Here is an 18,660-nt window from a genome sequence, read left to right on the forward strand (position 1 = left end):
ACTAGGCCCCAATTACTATTGTTTGTACCCCTAAAGGCAGGATGAGGAGTAGGAGGAGTTTGGAACAGGCAGCACCCTCAAATCTTCAGAAGTATGAGATGAACCCCAAAAACTTGGAAAGGTCTATCTCACACGTACCAACGCAGACTATCCCGCAATTTAATTGATCCCCAAAGGTTTTTATTGAATAGCGGAATAGGAAATATGATCCAAAAAAGTGTATGTATCTCACACGTACAGAAGCACACTAGGCCCCAATTACTATTGTTTGTACCCCTAAAAGGCTGGATGAGGAGTAGGAGGAGTTTGGAACAGGCAGCACCCTCAAATCTTCAGAAGTATGAGATGAACCCCAAAAACTTGGAAAGGTGGATCTCACACGTACCAACACAGACTATCCCGCAATTTAACTGATCCCCAAAGGTTTTTATTGAATAGCGGAATAGGAAATATGATCCAAAAAAGTGTAAGTATCTCACACGTACAGAAGCACACTAGGCCCCAATTACTATTGTTTGTACCCCTAAAGGCAGGATGAGGAGTAGGAGGAGTTTGGAACAGGCAGCACCCTCAAATCTTCAGAAGTATGAGATGAACCCCAAAAACTTGGAAAGGTCTATCTCACACGTACCAACGCAGACTATCCCGCAATTTAATTGATCCCCAAAGGTTTTTATTGAATAGCGGAATAGGAAATATGATCCAAAAAAGTGTATGTATCTCACACGTACAGAAGCACACTAGGCCCCAATTACTATTGTTTGTACCCCTAAAGGCAGGATGAGGAGTAGGAGGAGTTTGGAACAGGCAGCACCCTCAAATCTTCAGAAGTATGAGATGAACCCCAAAAACTTGGAAAGGTCTATCTCACACGTACCAACGCAGACTATCCCGCAATTTAATTGATCCCCAAAGGTTTTTATTGAATAGCGGAATAGGAAATATGATCCAAAAAAGTGTATGTATCTCACACGTACAGAAGCACACTAGGCCCCAATTACTATTGTTTGTACCCCTATAGGCAGGATGAGGAGTAGGAGGAGTTTGGAACAGGCAGCACCCTCAAATCTTCAGAAGTATGAGATGAACCCCAAAAACTTGGAAAGGTGGATCTCACACGTACCAACACAGACTATCCCACAATTTAATTGATCCCCAAAGGTTTTTATTGAATGGCGGAATAGGAAATATGATCCAAAAAAGTGTATGTATCTCACACGTACAGAAGCACACTAGGCCCCAATTACTATTGTTTGTACCCCTAAAGGCAGGATGAGGAGTAGGAGGAGTTTGGAACAGACAGCACCCTCAAATCTTCAGAAGTATGAGATGAACCCCAAAAACTTGGAAAGGTGGATCTCACACGTACCAACACAGACTATTCCGCAATTTAACTGATCCCCAAAGGTTTTTATTGAATAGCGGAATAGGAAATATGATCCAAAAAATTGTATGTATCTCACACGTACAGAAGCACACTAGGCCCCAATTACTATTGTTTGTACCCCTAAAGGCAGGATGAGGAGTAGGAGGAGTTTGGAACAGGCAGCACCCTGAAATCTTCAGAAGTATGAGATGAACCCCAAAAACTTGGAAAGGTGGATCTCACACGTACCAACACAGACTATCCCGCAATTTAACTGATCCCCAAAGGTTTTTATTGAATAGCGGAATAGGAAATATGATCCAAAAAAGTGTATGTATCTCACACGTACAGAAGCACACTAGGCCCCAATTACTATTGTTTGTACCCCTAAAGGCAGGATGAGGAGTAGGAGGAGTTTGGAACAGGCAGCACCCTCAAATCTTCAGAAGTATGAGATGAACCCCAAAAACTTGGAAAGGTCTATCTCACACGTACCAACGCAGACTATCCCGCAATTTAATTGATCCCCAAAGGTTTTTATTGAATAGCGGAATAGGAAATATGATCCAAAAAAGTGTATGTATCTCACACGTACAGAAGCAGACTAGGCCCCAATTACTATTGTTTGTACCCCTAAAGGCAGGATGAGGAGTAGGAGGAGTTTGGAACAGGCAGCACTCTCAAATCTTCAGAAGTATGAGATGAACCCCAAAAACTTGGAAAGGTGGATCTCACACGTACCAACACAGACTATCCCGCAATTTAACTGATCCCCAAAGGTTTTTATTGAATAGCGGAATAGGAAATATGATCCAAAAAAGTGTATGTATCTCACACGTACAGAAGCACACTAGGCCCCAATTACTATTGTTTGTACCCCTAAAAGGCTGGATGAGGAGTAGGAGGAGTTTGGAACAGGCAGCACCCTCAAATCTTCAGAAGTATGAGATGAACCCCAAAAACTTGGAAAGGTGGATCTCACATGTACCAACACAGACTATCCCGCAATTTAACTGATCCCCAAAGGTTTGTATTGAATAGCGGAATAGGAAATATGATCCAAAAAAGTGTATGTATCTCACACGTACAGAAGCACACTAGGCCCCAATTACTATTGTTTGTACCCCTAAAGGCAGGATGAGGAGTAGGAGGAGTTTGGAACAGGCAGCACCCTCAAATCTTCAGAAGTATGAGATGAACCCCAAAAACTTGGAAAGGTCTATCTCACACGTACCAACGCAGACTATCCCGCAATTTAATTGATCCCCAAAGGTTTTTATTGAATAGCGGAATAGGAAATATGATCCAAAAAAGTGTATGTATCTCACACGTACAGAAGCACACTAGGCCCCAATTACTATTGTTTGTACCCCTAAAGGCAGGATGAGGAGTAGGAGGAGTTTGGAACAGGCAGCACCCTCAAATCTTCAGAAGTAAAAGATGAACCCCAAAAACTTGGAAAGGTCTATCTCACACGTACCAACGCAGACTATCCCGCAATTTAATTGATCCCCAAAGGTTTTTATTGAATAGCGGAATAGGAAATATGATCCAAAAAAGTGTATGTATCTCACACGTACAGAAGCACACTAGGCCCCAATTACTATTGTTTGTACCCCTAAAAGGCTGGATGAGGAGTAGGAGGAGTTTGGAACAGGCAGCACCCTCAAATCTTCAGAAGTATGAGATGAACCCCAAAAACTTGGAAAGGTGGATCTCACACGTACCAACACAGACTATCCCGCAATTTAACTGATCCCCAAAGGTTTTTTATTGAATAGCGGAATAGGAAATATGATCCAAAAAAGTGTATGTATCTCACACGTACAGAAGCACACTAGGCCCCAATTACTATTGTTTGTACCCCTAAAGGCAGGATGAGGAGTAGGAGGAGTTTGGAACAGGCAGCACCCTCAAATCTTCAGAAGTATGAGATGAACCCCAAAAACTTGGAAAGGTCTATCTCACACGTACCAACGCAGACTATCCCGCAATTTAATTGATCCCCAAAGGTTTTTATTGAATAGCGGAATAGGAAATATGATCCAAAAAAGTGTATGTATCTCACACGTACAGAAGCACACTAGGCCCCAATTACTATTGTTTGTACCCCTAAAGGCAGGATGAGGAGTAGGAGGAGTTTGGAACAGGCAGCACCCTCAAATCTTCAGAAGTATGAGATGAACCCCAAAAACTTGGAAAGGTCTATCTCACACGTACCAACGCAGACTATCCCGCAATTTAATTGATCCCCAAAGGTTTTTATTGAATAGCGGAATAGGAAATATGATCCAAAAAAGTGTATGTATCTCACACGTACAGAAGCACACTAGGCCCCAATTACTATTGTTTGTACCCCTAAAGGCAGGATGAGGAGTAGGAGGAGTTTGGAACAGGCAGCACCCAGAAATCTTCAGAAGTATGAGATGAACCCCAAAAACTTGGAAAGGTGGATCTCACACGTACCAACACAGACTATCCCGCAATTTAATTGATCCCCAAATGTTTTTATTGAATAGCGGAATAGGAAATATGATCAAAAAAAGTGTATGTATCTCACACGTACAGAAGCACACTAGGCCCCAATTACTATTGTTTGTACCCCTAAAAGGCTGGATGAGGAGTAGGAGGAGTATGGAACAGCCAGCACCCTCAAATCTTCAGAAGAATGAGATGAACCCCAAAAACTTGGAAAGGTGGATCTCACACATACCAACACAGACTATCCCGCAATTTAATTGATCCCCAAAGGTTTTTATTGAATAGCGGAATAGGAAATATGATCCAAAAAAGTGTATGTATCTCACACGTACAGAAGCACACTAGGCCCCAATTACTATTGTTTGTACCCCTAAAGGCAGGATGAGGAGTAGGAGGAGTTTGGAACAGGCAGCACCCTCAAATCTTCAGAAGTATGAGATGAACCCCAAAAACTTGGAAAGGTCTATCTCACACGTACCAACGCAGACTATCCCGCAATTTAATTGATCCCCAAAGGTTTTTATTGAATAGCGGAATAGGAAATATGATCCAAAAAAGTGTATGTATCTCACACGTACAGAAGCACACTAGGCCCCAATTACTATTGTTTGTACCCCTAAAAGGCTGGATGAGGAGTAGGAGGAGTTTGGAACAGGCAGCACCCTCAAATCTTCAGAAGTATGAGATGAACCCCAAAAACTTGGAAAGGTCTATCTCACACGTACCAACGCAGACTATCCCGCAATTTAACTGATCCCCAAAGGTTTTTATTGAATAGCGGAATAGGAAATATGATCCAAAAAAGTGTATGTATCTCACACGTACAGAAGCACACTAGGCCCCAATTACTATTGTTTGTACCCCTAAAGGCAGGATGAGGAGTAGGAGGAGTTTGGAACATGCAGCACCCTCAAATCTTCAGAAGTATGAGATGAACCCCAAAAACTTGGAAAGGTGGATCTCACACGTACCAACACAGACTATTCCGCAATTTAACTGATCCCCAAAGGTTTTTATTGAATAGCGGAATAGGAAATATGATCCAAAAAATTGTATGTATCTCACACGTACAGAAGCACACTAGGCCCCAATTACTATTGTTTGTACCCCTAAAGGCAGGATGAGGAGTAGGAGGAGTTTGGAACAGGCAGCACCCTGAAATCTTCAGAAGTATGAGATGAACCCCAAAAACTTGGAAAGGTGGATCTCACACGTACCAACACAGACTATCCCGCAATTTAACTGATCCCCAAAGGTTTTTATTGAATAGCGGAATAGGAAATATGATCCAAAAAAGTGTATGTATCTCACACGTACAGAAGCACACTAGGCCCCAATTACTATTGTTTGTACCCCTAAAGGCAGGATGAGGAGTAGGAGGAGTTTGGAACAGGCAGCACCCTCAAATCTTCAGAAGTATGAGATGAACCCCAAAAACTTGGAAAGGTCTATCTCACACGTACCAACGCAGACTATCCCGCAATTTAATTGATCCCCAAAGGTTTTTATTGAATAGCGGAATAGGAAATATGATCCAAAAAAGTGTATGTATCTCACACGTACAGAAGCAGACTAGGCCCCAATTACTATTGTTTGTACCCCTAAAGGCAGGATGAGGAGTAGGAGGAGTTTGGAACAGGCAGCACCCTCAAATCTTCAGAAGTATGAGATGAACCCCAAAAACTTGGAAAGGTGGATCTCACACGTACCAACACAGACTATCCCGCAATTTAACTGATCCCCAAAGGTTTTTATTGAATAGCGGAATAGGAAATATGATCCAAAAAAGTGTATGTATCTCACACGTACAGAAGCACACTAGGCCCCAATTACTATTGTTTGTACCCCTAAAGGCAGGATGAGGAGTAGGAGGAGTTTGGAACAGGCAGCACCCTCAAATCTTCAGAAGTATGAGATGAACCCCAAAAACTTGGAAAGGTGGATCTCACATGTACCAACACAGACTATCCCGCAATTTAACTGATCCCCAAAGGTTTGTATTGAATAGCGGAATAGGAAATATGATCCAAAAAAGTGTATGTATCTCACACGTACAGAAGCACACTAGGCCCCAATTACTATTGTTTGTACCCCTAAAGGCAGGATGAGGAGTAGGAGGAGTTTGGAACAGGCAGCACCCTCAAATCTTCAGAAGTATGAGATGAACCCCAAAAACTTGGAAAGGTCTAACTCACACGTACCAACGCAGACTATCCCGCAATTTAATTGATCCCCAAAGGTTTTTATTGAATAGCGGAATAGGAAATATGATCCAAAAAAGTGTATGTATATCACACGTACAGAAGCACACTAGGCCCCAATTACTATTGTTTGTACCCCTAAAGGCAGGATGAGGAGTAGGAGGAGTTTGGAACAGGCAGCACCCTCAAATCTTCAGAAGTAAAAGATGAACCCCAAAAACTTGGAAAGGTCTATCTCACACGTACCAACGCAGACTATCCCGCAATTTAATTGATCCCCAAAGGTTTTTATTGAATAGCGGAATAGGAAATATGATCCAAAAAAGTGTATGTATCTCACACGTACAGAAGCACACTAGGCCCCAATTACTATTGTTTGTACCCCTAAAAGGCTGGATGAGGAGTAGGAGGAGTTTGGAACAGGCAGCACCCTCAAATCTTCAGAAGTATGAGATGAACCCCAAAAACTTGGAAAGGTGGATCTCACACGTACCAACACAGACTATCCCGCAATTTAACTGATCCCCAAAGGTTTTTATTGAATAGCGGAATAGGAAATATGATCCAAAAAAGTGTATGTATCTCACACGTACAGAAGCACACTAGGCCCCAATTACTATTGTTTGTACCCCTAAAGGCAGGATGAGGAGTAGGAGGAGTTTGGAACAGGCAGCACCCTCAAATCTTCAGAAGTATGAGATGAACCCCAAAAACTTGGAAAGGTCTATCTCACACGTACCAACGCAGACTATCCCGCAATTTAATTGATCCCCAAAGGTTTTTATTGAATAGCGGAATAGGAAATATGATCCAAAAAAGTGTATGTATCTCACACGTACAGAAGCACACTAGGCCCCAATTACTATTGTTTGTACCCCTAAAGGCAGGATGAGGAGTAGGAGGAGTTTGGAACAGGCAGCACCCTCAAATCTTCAGAAGTATGAGATGAACCCCAAAAACTTGGAAAGGTCTATCTCACACGTACCAACGCAGACTATCCCGCAATTTAATTGATCCCCAAAGGTTTTTATTGAATAGCGGAATAGGAAATATGATCCAAAAAAGTGTATGTATCTCACACGTACAGAAGCACACTAGGCCCCAATTACTATTGTTTGTACCCCTAAAGGCAGGATGAGGAGTAGGAGGAGTTTGGAACAGGCAGCACCCAGAAATCTTCAGAAGTATGAGATGAACCCCAAAAACTTGGAAAGGTGGATCTCACACGTACCAACACAGACTATCCCGCAATTTAACTGATCCCCAAAGGTTTTTATTGAATAGCGGAATAGGAAATATGATCCAAAAAAGTGTATGTATCTCACACGTACAGAAGCACACTAGGCCCCAATTACTATTGTTTGTACCCCTAAAAGGCTGGATGAGGAGTAGGAGGAGTTTGGAACAGGCAGCACCCTCAAATCTTCAGAAGTATGAGATGAACCCCAAAAACTTGGAAAGGTGGATCTCACACGTACCAACACAGACTATCCCGCAATTTAACTGATCCCCAAAGGTTTTTATTGAATAGCGGAATAGGAAATATGATCCAAAAAAGTGTATGTATCTCACACGTACAGAAGCACACTAGGCCCCAATTACTATTGTTTGTACCCCTAAAAGGCTGGATGAGGAGTAGGAGGAGTATGGAACAGGCAGCACCCTCAAATCTTCAGAAGTATGAAATGAACCCCAAAAACTTGGAAAGGTGGATCTCACACGTACCAACACAGACTATCCCGCAATTTAACTGATCCCCAAAGGTTTTTATTGAATAGCGGAATAGGAAATATGATCCAAAAAAGTGTATGTATCTCACACGTACAGAAGCACACTAGGCCCCAATTACTATTGTTTGTACCCCTAAAAGGCTGGATGAGGAGTAGGAGGAGTTTGGAACAGGCAGCACCCTCAAATCTTCAGAAGTATGAGATGAACCCCAAAAACTTGGAAAGGTGGATCTCACACGTACCAACACAGACTATCCCGCAATTTAACTGATCCCCAAAGGTTTTTATTGAATAGCGGAATAGGAAATATGATCCAAAAAAGTGTATGTATCTCACACGTACAGAAGCACACTAGGCCCCAATTACTATTGTTTGTACCCCTAAAGGCAGGATGAGGAGTAGGAGGAGTTTGGAACATGCAGCACCCTCAAATCTTCAGAAGTATGAGATGAACCCCAAAAACTTGGAAAGGTGGATCTCACACGTACCAACACAGACTATTCCGCAATTTAACTGATCCCCAAAGGTTTTTATTGAATAGCGGAATAGGAAATATGATCCAAAAAATTGTATGTATCTCACACGTACAGAAGCACACTAGGCCCCAATTACTATTGTTTGTACCCCTAAAGGCAGGATGAGGAGTAGGAGGAGTTTGGAACAGGCAGCACCCTGAAATCTTCAGAAGTATGAGATGAACCCCAAAAACTTGGAAAGGTGGATCTCACACGTACCAACACAGACTATCCCGCAATTTAACTGATCCCCAAAGGTTTTTATTGAATAGCGGAATAGGAAATATGATCCAAAAAAGTGTATGTATCTCACACGTACAGAAGCACACTAGGCCCCAATTACTATTGTTTGTACCCCTAAAGGCAGGATGAGGAGTAGGAGGAGTTTGGAACAGGCAGCACCCTCAAATCTTCAGAAGTATGAGATGAACCCCAAAAACTTGGAAAGGTCTATCTCACACGTACCAACGCAGACTATCCCGCAATTTAATTGATCCCCAAAGGTTTTTATTGAATAGCGGAATAGGAAATATGATCCAAAAAAGTGTATGTATCTCACACGTACAGAAGCACACTAGGCCCCAATTACTATTGTTTGTACCCCTAAAGGCAGGATGAGGAGTAGGAGGAGTTTGGAACAGGCAGCACCCTCAAATCTTCAGAAGTATGAGATGAACCCCAAAAACTTGGAAAGGTCTATCTCACACGTACCAACGCAGACTATCCCGCAATTTAATTGATCCCCAAAGGTTTTTATTGAATAGCGGAATAGGAAATATGATCCAAAAAAGTGTATGTATCTCACACGTACAGAAGCACACTAGGCCCCAATTACTATTGTTTGTACCCCTAAAGGCAGGATGAGGAGTAGGAGGAGTTTGGAACAGGCAGCACCCAGAAATCTTCAGAAGTATGAGATGAACCCCAAAAACTTGGAAAGGTGGATCTCACACGTACCAACACAGACTATCCCGCAATTTAATTGATCCCCAAATGTTTTTATTGAATAGCGGAATAGGAAATATGATCAAAAAAAGTGTATGTATCTCACACGTACAGAAGCACACTAGGCCCCAATTACTATTGTTTGTACCCCTAAAAGGCTGGATGAGGAGTAGGAGGAGTATGGAACAGCCAGCACCCTCAAATCTTCAGAAGAATGAGATGAACCCCAAAAACTTGGAAAGGTGGATCTCACACATACCAACACAGACTATCCCGCAATTTAATTGATCCCCAAAGGTTTTTATTGAATAGCGGAATAGGAAATATGATCCAAAAAAGTGTATGTATCTCACACGTACAGAAGCACACTAGGCCCCAATTACTATTGTTTGTACCCCTAAAGGCAGGATGAGGAGTAGGAGGAGTTTGGAACAGGCAGCACCCTCAAATCTTCAGAAGTATGAGATGAACCCCAAAAACTTGGAAAGGTCTATCTCACACGTACCAACGCAGACTATCCCGCAATTTAATTGATCCCCAAAGGTTTTTATTGAATAGCGGAATAGGAAATATGATCCAAAAAAGTGTATGTATCTCACACGTACAGAAGCACACTAGGCCCCAATTACTATTGTTTGTACCCCTAAAAGGCTGGATGAGGAGTAGGAGGAGTTTGGAACAGGCAGCACCCTCAAATCTTCAGAAGTATGAGATGAACCCCAAAAACTTGGAAAGGTGGATCTCACACGTACCAACACAGACTATCCCGCAATTTAACTGATCCCCAAAGGTTTTTATTGAATAGCGGAATAGGAAATATGATCCAAAAAAGTGTATGTATCTCACACGTACAGAAGCACACTAGGCCCCAATTACTATTGTTTGTACCCCTAAAGGCAGGATGAGGAGTAGGAGGAGTTTGGAACATGCAGCACCCTCAAATCTTCAGAAGTATGAGATGAACCCCAAAAACTTGGAAAGGTGGATCTCACACGTACCAACACAGACTATTCCGCAATTTAACTGATCCCCAAAGGTTTTTATTGAATAGCGGAATAGGAAATATGATCCAAAAAATTGTATGTATCTCACACGTACAGAAGCACACTAGGCCCCAATTACTATTGTTTGTACCCCTAAAGGCAGGATGAGGAGTAGGAGGAGTTTGGAACAGGCAGCACCCTGAAATCTTCAGAAGTATGAGATGAACCCCAAAAACTTGGAAAGGTGGATCTCACACGTACCAACACAGACTATCCCGCAATTTAACTGATCCCCAAAGGTTTTTATTGAATAGCGGAATAGGAAATATGATCCAAAAAAGTGTATGTATCTCACACGTACAGAAGCACACTAGGCCCCAATTACTATTGTTTGTACCCCTAAAGGCAGGATGAGGAGTAGGAGGAGTTTGGAACAGGCAGCACCCTCAAATCTTCAGAAGTATGAGATGAACCCCAAAAACTTGGAAAGGTCTATCTCACACGCACCAACGCAGACTATCCCACAATTTAATTGATCCCCAAAGGTTTTTATTGAATAGCGGAATAGGAAATATGATCCAAAAAAGTGTATGTATCTCACACGTACAGAAGCAGACTAGGCCCCAATTACTATTGTTTGTACCCCTAAAGGCAGGATGAGGAGTAGGAGGAGTTTGGAACAGGCAGCACCCTCAAATCTTCAGAAGTATGAGATGAACCCCAAAAACTTGGAAAGGTGGATCTCACACGTACCAACACAGACTATCCCGCAATTTAACTGATCCCCAAAGGTTTTTATTGAATAGCGGAATAGGAAATATGATCCAAAAAAGTGTATGTATCTCACACGTACAGAAGCACACTAGGCCCCAATTACTATTGTTTGTACCCCTAAAAGGCTGGATGAGGAGTAGGAGGAGTTTGGAACAGGCAGCACCCTCAAATCTTCAGAAGTATGAGATGAACCCCAAAAACTTGGAAAGGTGGATCTCACATGTACCAACACAGACTATCCCGCAATTTAACTGATCCCCAAAGGTTTGTATTGAATAGCGGAATAGGAAATATGATCCAAAAAAGTGTATGTATCTCACACGTACAGAAGCACACTAGGCCCCAATTACTATTGTTTGTACCCCTAAAGGCAGGATGAGGAGTAGGAGGAGTTTGGAACAGGCAGCACCCTCAAATCTTCAGAAGTATGAGATGAACCCCAAAAACTTGGAAAGGTCTATCTCACACGTACCAACGCAGACTATCCCGCAATTTAATTGATCCCCAAAGGTTTTTATTGAATAGCGGAATAGGAAATATGATCCAAAAAAGTGTATGTATCTCACACGTACAGAAGCACACTAGGCCCCAATTACTATTGTTTGTACCCCTAAAGGCAGGATGAGGAGTAGGAGGAGTTTGGAACAGGCAGCACCCTCAAATCTTCAGAAGTATGAGATGAACCCCAAAAACTTGGAAAGGTCTATCTCACACGTACCAACGCAGACTATCCCGCAATTTAATTGATCCCCAAAGGTTTTTATTGAATAGCGGAATAGGAAATATGATCCAAAAAAGTGTATGTATCTCACACGTACAGAAGCACACTAGGCCCCAATTACTATTGTTTGTACCCCTAAAGGCAGGATGAGGAGTAGGAGGAGTTTGGAACAGGCAGCACCCTCAAATCTTCAGAAGTATGAGATGAACCCCAAAAACTTGGAAAGGTGGATCTCACACGTACCAACACAGACTATTCCGCAATTTAACTGATCCCCAAAGGTTTTTATTGAATAGCGGAATAGGAAATATGATCCAAAAAATTGTATGTATCTCACACGTACAGAAGCACACTAGGCCCCAATTACTATTGTTTGTACCCCTAAAGGCAGGATGAGGAGTAGGAGGAGTTTGGAACAGGCAGCACCCTGAAATCTTCAGAAGTATGAGATGAACCCCAAAAACTTGGAAAGGTGGATCTCACACGTACCAACACAGACTATCCCGCAATTTAACTGATCCCCAAAGGTTTTTATTGAATAGCGGAATAGGAAATATGATCCAAAAAAGTGTATGTATCTCACACGTACAGAAGCACACTAGGCCCCAATTACTATTGTTTGTACCCCTAAAGGCAGGATGAGGAGTAGGAGGAGTTTGGAACAGGCAGCACCCTCAAATCTTCAGAAGTATGAGATGAACCCCAAAAACTTGGAAAGGTCTATCTCACACGTACCAACGCAGACTATCCCGCAATTTAATTGATCCCCAAAGGTTTTTATTGAATAGCGGAATAGGAAATATGATCCAAAAAAGTGTATGTATCTCACACGTACAGAAGCACACTAGGCCCCAATTACTATTGTTTGTACCCCTAAAGGCAGGATGAGGAGTAGGAGGAGTTTGGAACAGGCAGCACCCAGAAATCTTCAGAAGTATGAGATGAACCCCAAAAACTTGGAAAGGTGGATCTCACACGTACCAACACAGACTATCCCGCAATTTAATTGATCCCCAAATGTTTTTATTGAATAGCGGAATAGGAAATATGATCAAAAAAAGTGTATGTATCTCACACGTACAGAAGCACACTAGGCCCCAATTACTATTGTTTGTACCCCTAAAAGGCTGGATGAGGAGTAGGAGGAGTATGGAACAGCCAGCACCCTCAAATCTTCAGAAGAATGAGATGAACCCCAAAAACTTGGAAAGGTGGATCTCACACATACCAACACAGACTATCCCGCAATTTAATTGATCCCCAAAGGTTTTTATTGAATAGCGGAATAGGAAATATGATCCAAAAAAGTGTATGTATCTCACACGTACAGAAGCACACTAGGCCCCAATTACTATTGTTTGTACCCCTAAAGGCAGGATGAGGAGTAGGAGGAGTTTGGAACAGGCAGCACCCTCAAATCTTCAGAAGTATGAGATGAACCCCAAAAACTTGGAAAGGTCTATCTCACACGTACCAACGCAGACTATCCCGCAATTTAATTGATCCCCAAAGGTTTTTATTGAATAGCGGAATAGGAAATATGATCCAAAAAAGTGTATGTATCTCACACGTACAGAAGCACACTAGGCCCCAATTACTATTGTTTGTACCCCTAAAAGGCTGGATGAGGAGTAGGAGGAGTTTGGAACAGGCAGCACCCTCAAATCTTCAGAAGTATGAGATGAACCCCAAAAACTTGGAAAGGTGGATCTCACACGTACCAACACAGACTATCCCGCAATTTAACTGATCCCCAAAGGTTTTTATTGAATAGCGGAATAGGAAATATGATCCAAAAAAGTGTATGTATCTCACACGTACAGAAGCACACTAGGCCCCAATTACTATTGTTTGTACCCCTAAAGGCAGGATGAGGAGTAGGAGGAGTTTGGAACATGCAGCACCCTCAAATCTTCAGAAGTATGAGATGAACCCCAAAAACTTGGAAAGGTGGATCTCACACGTACCAACACAGACTATTCCGCAATTTAACTGATCCCCAAAGGTTTTTATTGAATAGCGGAATAGGAAATATGATCCAAAAAATTGTATGTATCTCACACGTACAGAAGCACACTAGGCCCCAATTACTATTGTTTGTACCCCTAAAGGCAGGATGAGGAGTAGGAGGAGTTTGGAACAGGCAGCACCCTGAAATCTTCAGAAGTATGAGATGAACCCCAAAAACTTGGAAAGGTGGATCTCACACGTACCAACACAGACTATCCCGCAATTTAACTGATCCCCAAAGGTTTTTATTGAATAGCGGAATAGGAAATATGATCCAAAAAAGTGTATGTATCTCACACGTACAGAAGCACACTAGGCCCCAATTACTATTGTTTGTACCCCTAAAGGCAGGATGAGGAGTAGGAGGAGTTTGGAACAGGCAGCACCCTCAAATCTTCAGAAGTATGAGATGAACCCCAAAAACTTGGAAAGGTCTATCTCACACGTACCAACGCAGACTATCCCGCAATTTAATTGATCCCCAAAGGTTTTTATTGAATAGCGGAATAGGAAATATGATCCAAAAAAGTGTATGTATCTCACACGTACAGAAGCAGACTAGGCCCCAATTACTATTGTTTGTACCCCTAAAGGCAGGATGAGGAGTAGGAGGAGTTTGGAACAGGCAGCACCCTCAAATCTTCAGAAGTATGAGATGAACCCCAAAAACTTGGAAAGGTGGATCTCACACGTACCAACACAGACTATCCCGCAATTTAACTGATCCCCAAAGGTTTTTATTGAATAGCGGAATAGGAAATATGATCCAAAAATGTGTATGTATCTCACACGTACAGAAGCACACTAGGCCCCAATTACTATTGTTTGTACCCCTAAAAGGCTGGATGAGGAGTAGGAGGAGTTTGGAACAGGCAGCACCCTCAAATCTTCAGAAGTATGAGATGAACCCCAAAAACTTGGAAAGGTGGATCTCACATGTACCAACACAGACTATCCCGCAATTTAACTGATCCCCAAAGGTTTGTATTGAATAGCGGAATAGGAAATATGATCCAAAAAAGTGTATGTATCTCACACGTACAGAAGCACACTAGGCCCCAATTACTATTGTTTGTACCCCTAAAGGCAGGATGAGGAGTAGGAGGAGTTTGGAACAGGCAGCACCCTCAAATCTTCAGAAGTATGAGATGAACCCCAAAAACTTGGAAAGGTCTATCTCACACGTACCAACGCAGACTATCCCGCAATTTAATTGATCCCCAAAGGTTTTTATTGAATAGCGGAATAGGAAATATGATCCAAAAAAGTGTATGTATCTCACACGTACAGAAGCACACTAGGCCCCAATTACTATTGTTTGTACCCCTAAAGGCAGGATGAGGAGTAGGAGGAGTTTGGAACAGGCAGCACCCTCAAATCTTCAGAAGTATGAGATGAACCCCAAAAACTTGGAAAGGTCTATCTCACACGTACCAACGCAGACTATCCCGCAATTTAATTGATCCCCAAAGGTTTTTATTGAATAGCGGAATAGGAAATATGATCCAAAAAAGTGTATGTATCTCACACGTACAGAAGCACACTAGGCCCCAATTACTATTGTTTGTACCCCTAAAGGCAGGATGAGGAGTAGGAGGAGTTTGGAACAGGCAGCACCCTCAAATCTTCAGAAGTAAAAGATGAACCCCAAAAACTTGGAAAGGTCTATCTCACACGTACCAACGCAGACTATCCCGCAATTTAATTGATCCCCAAAGGTTTTTATTGAATAGCGGAATAGGAAATATGATCCAAAAAAGTGTATGTATCTCACACGTACAGAAGCACACTAGGCCCCAATTACTATTGTTTGTACCCCTAAAAGGCTGGATGAGGAGTAGGAGGAGTTTGGAACAGGCAGCACCCTCAAATCTTCAGAAGTATGAGATGAACCCCAAAAACTTGGAAAGGTGGATCTCACACGTACCAACACAGACTATCCCGCAATTTAACTGATCCCCAAAGGTTTTTTATTGAATAGCGGAATAGGAAATATGATCCAAAAAAGTGTATGTATCTCACACGTACAGAAGCACACTAGGCCCCAATTACTATTGTTTGTACCCCTAAAGGCAGGATGAGGAGTAGGAGGAGTTTGGAACAGGCAGCACCCTCAAATCTTCAGAAGTATGAGATGAACCCCAAAAACTTGGAAAGGTCTATCTCACACGTACCAACGCAGACTATCCCGCAATTTAATTGATCCCCAAAGGTTTTTATTGAATAGCGGAATAGGAAATATGATCCAAAAAAGTGTATGTATCTCACACGTACAGAAGCACACTAGGCCCCAATTACTATTGTTTGTACCCCTAAAGGCAGGATGAGGAGTAGGAGGAGTTTGGAACAGGCAGCACCCTCAAATCTTCAGAAGTATGAGATGAACCCCAAAAACTTGGAAAGGTCTATCTCACACGTACCAACGCAGACTATCCCGCAATTTAATTGATCCCCAAAGGTTTTTATTGAATAGCGGAATAGGAAATATGATCCAAAAAAGTGTATGTATCTCACACGTACAGAAGCACACTAGGCCCCAATTACTATTGTTTGTACCCCTAAAGGCAGGATGAGGAGTAGGAGGAGTTTGGAACAGGCAGCACCCAGAAATCTTCAGAAGTATGAGATGAACCCCAAAAACTTGGAAAGGTGGATCTCACACGTACCAACACAGACTATCCCGCAATTTAATTGATCCCCAAATGTTTTTATTGAATAGCGGAATAGGAAATATGATCAAAAAAAGTGTATGTATCTCACACGTACAGAAGCACACTAGGCCCCAATTACTATTGTTTGTACCCCTAAAAGGCTGGATGAGGAGTAGGAGGAGTATGGAACAGGCAGCACCCTCAAATCTTCAGAAGAATGAGATGAACCCCAAAAACTTGGAAAGGTGGATCTCACACATACCAACACAGACTATCCCGCAATTTAACTGATCCCCAAAGGTTTTTATTGAATAGCGGAATAGGAATATGATCAAAAAAAGTGTATGTATCTCACACGTACAGAAGCACACTAGGCCCCAATTACTATTGTTTGTACCCCTAAAAGGCTGGATGAGGAGTAGGAGGAGTATGGAACAGGAAGCACCCTCAAATCTTCAGAAGTATGAAATGAACCCCAAAAACTTGGAAAGGTGGATCTCACACGTACCAACACAGACTATCCCGCAATTTAACTGATCCCCAAAGGTTTTTATTGAATAGCGGAATAGGAAATATGATCCAAAAAAGTGTATGTATCTCACACGTACAGAAGCACACTAGGCCCCAATTACTATTGTTTGTACCCCTAAAAGGCTGGATGAGGAGTAGGAGGAGTTTGGAACAGGCAGCACCCTCAAATCTTCAGAAGTATGAGATGAACCCCAAAAACTTGGAAAGGTGGATCTCACACGTACCAACACAGACTATCCCGCAATTTAACTGATCCCCAAAGGTTTTTATTGAATAGCGGAATAGGAAATATGATCCAAAAAAGTGTATGTATCTCACACGTACAGAAGCACACTAGGCCCCAATTACTATTGTTTGTACCCCTAAAGGCAGGATGAGGAGTAGGAGGAGTTTGGAACATGCAGCACCCTCAAATCTTCAGAAGTATGAGATGAACCCCAAAAACTTGGAAAGGTGGATCTCACACGTACCAACACAGACTATTCCGCAATTTAACTGATCCCCAAAGGTTTTTATTGAATAGCGGAATAGGAAATATGATCCAAAAAATTGTATGTATCTCACACGTACAGAAGCACACTAGGCCCCAATTACTATTGTTTGTACCCCTAAAGGCAGGATGAGGAGTAGGAGGAGTTTGGAACATGCAGCACCCTCAAATCTTCAGAAGTATGAGATGAACCCCAAAAACTTGGAAAGGTGGATCTCACACGTACCAACACAGACTATTCCGCAATTTAACTGATCCCCAAAGGTTTTTATTGAATAGCGGAATAGGAAATATGATCCAAAAAAGTGTATGTATCTCACACGTACAGAAGCACACTAGGCCCCAATTACTATTGTTTGTACCCCTAAAGGCAGGATGAGGAGTAGGAGGAGTTTGGAACAGGCAGCACCCTGAAATCTTCAGAAGTATGAGATGAACCCCAAAAACTTGGAAAGGTGGATCTCACACGTACCAACACAGACTATCCCGCAATTTAACTGATCCCCAAAGGTTTTTATTGAATAGCGGAATAGGAAATATGATCCAAAAAAGTGTATGTATCTCACACGTACAGAAGCACACTAGGCCCCAATTACTATTGTTTGTACCCCTAAAAGGCTGGATGAGGAGTAGGAGGAGTTTGGAACAGGCAGCACCCTCAAATCTTCAGAAGTATGAGATGAACCCCAAAAACTTGGAAAGGTGGATCTCACATGTACCAACACAGACTATCCCGCAATTTAACTGATCCCCAAAGGTTTGTATTGAATAGCGGAATAGGAAATATGATCCAAAAAAGTGTATGTATCTCACACGTACAGAAGCACACTAGGCCCCAATTACTATTGTTTGTACCCCTAAAGGCAGGATGAGGAGTAGGAGGAGTGTGGAACAGGCAGCACCCTCAAATCTTCAGAAGTATGAGATGAACCCCAAAAACTTGGAAAGGTCTATCTCACACGTACCAACGCAGACTATCCCGCAATTTAATTGATCCCCAAAGGTTTTTATTGAATAGCGGAATAGGAAATATGATCCAAAAAAGTGTATGTATCTCACACGTACAGAAGCACACTAGGCCCCAATTACTATTGTTTGTACCCCTAAAGGCAGGATGAGGAGTAGGAGGAGTTTGGAACAGGCAGCACCCTCAAATCTTCAGAAGTATGAGATGAACCCCAAAAACTTGGAAAGGTCTATCTCACACGTACCAACGCAGACTATCCCGCAATTTAATTGATCCCCAAAGGTTTTTATTGAAT

Source organism: Pelophylax lessonae (assembly GCF_965119305.1).
Source record: "Pelophylax lessonae genome assembly, chromosome: 4".
Lineage (NCBI taxonomy): Eukaryota > Metazoa > Chordata > Amphibia > Anura > Ranidae > Pelophylax > Pelophylax lessonae.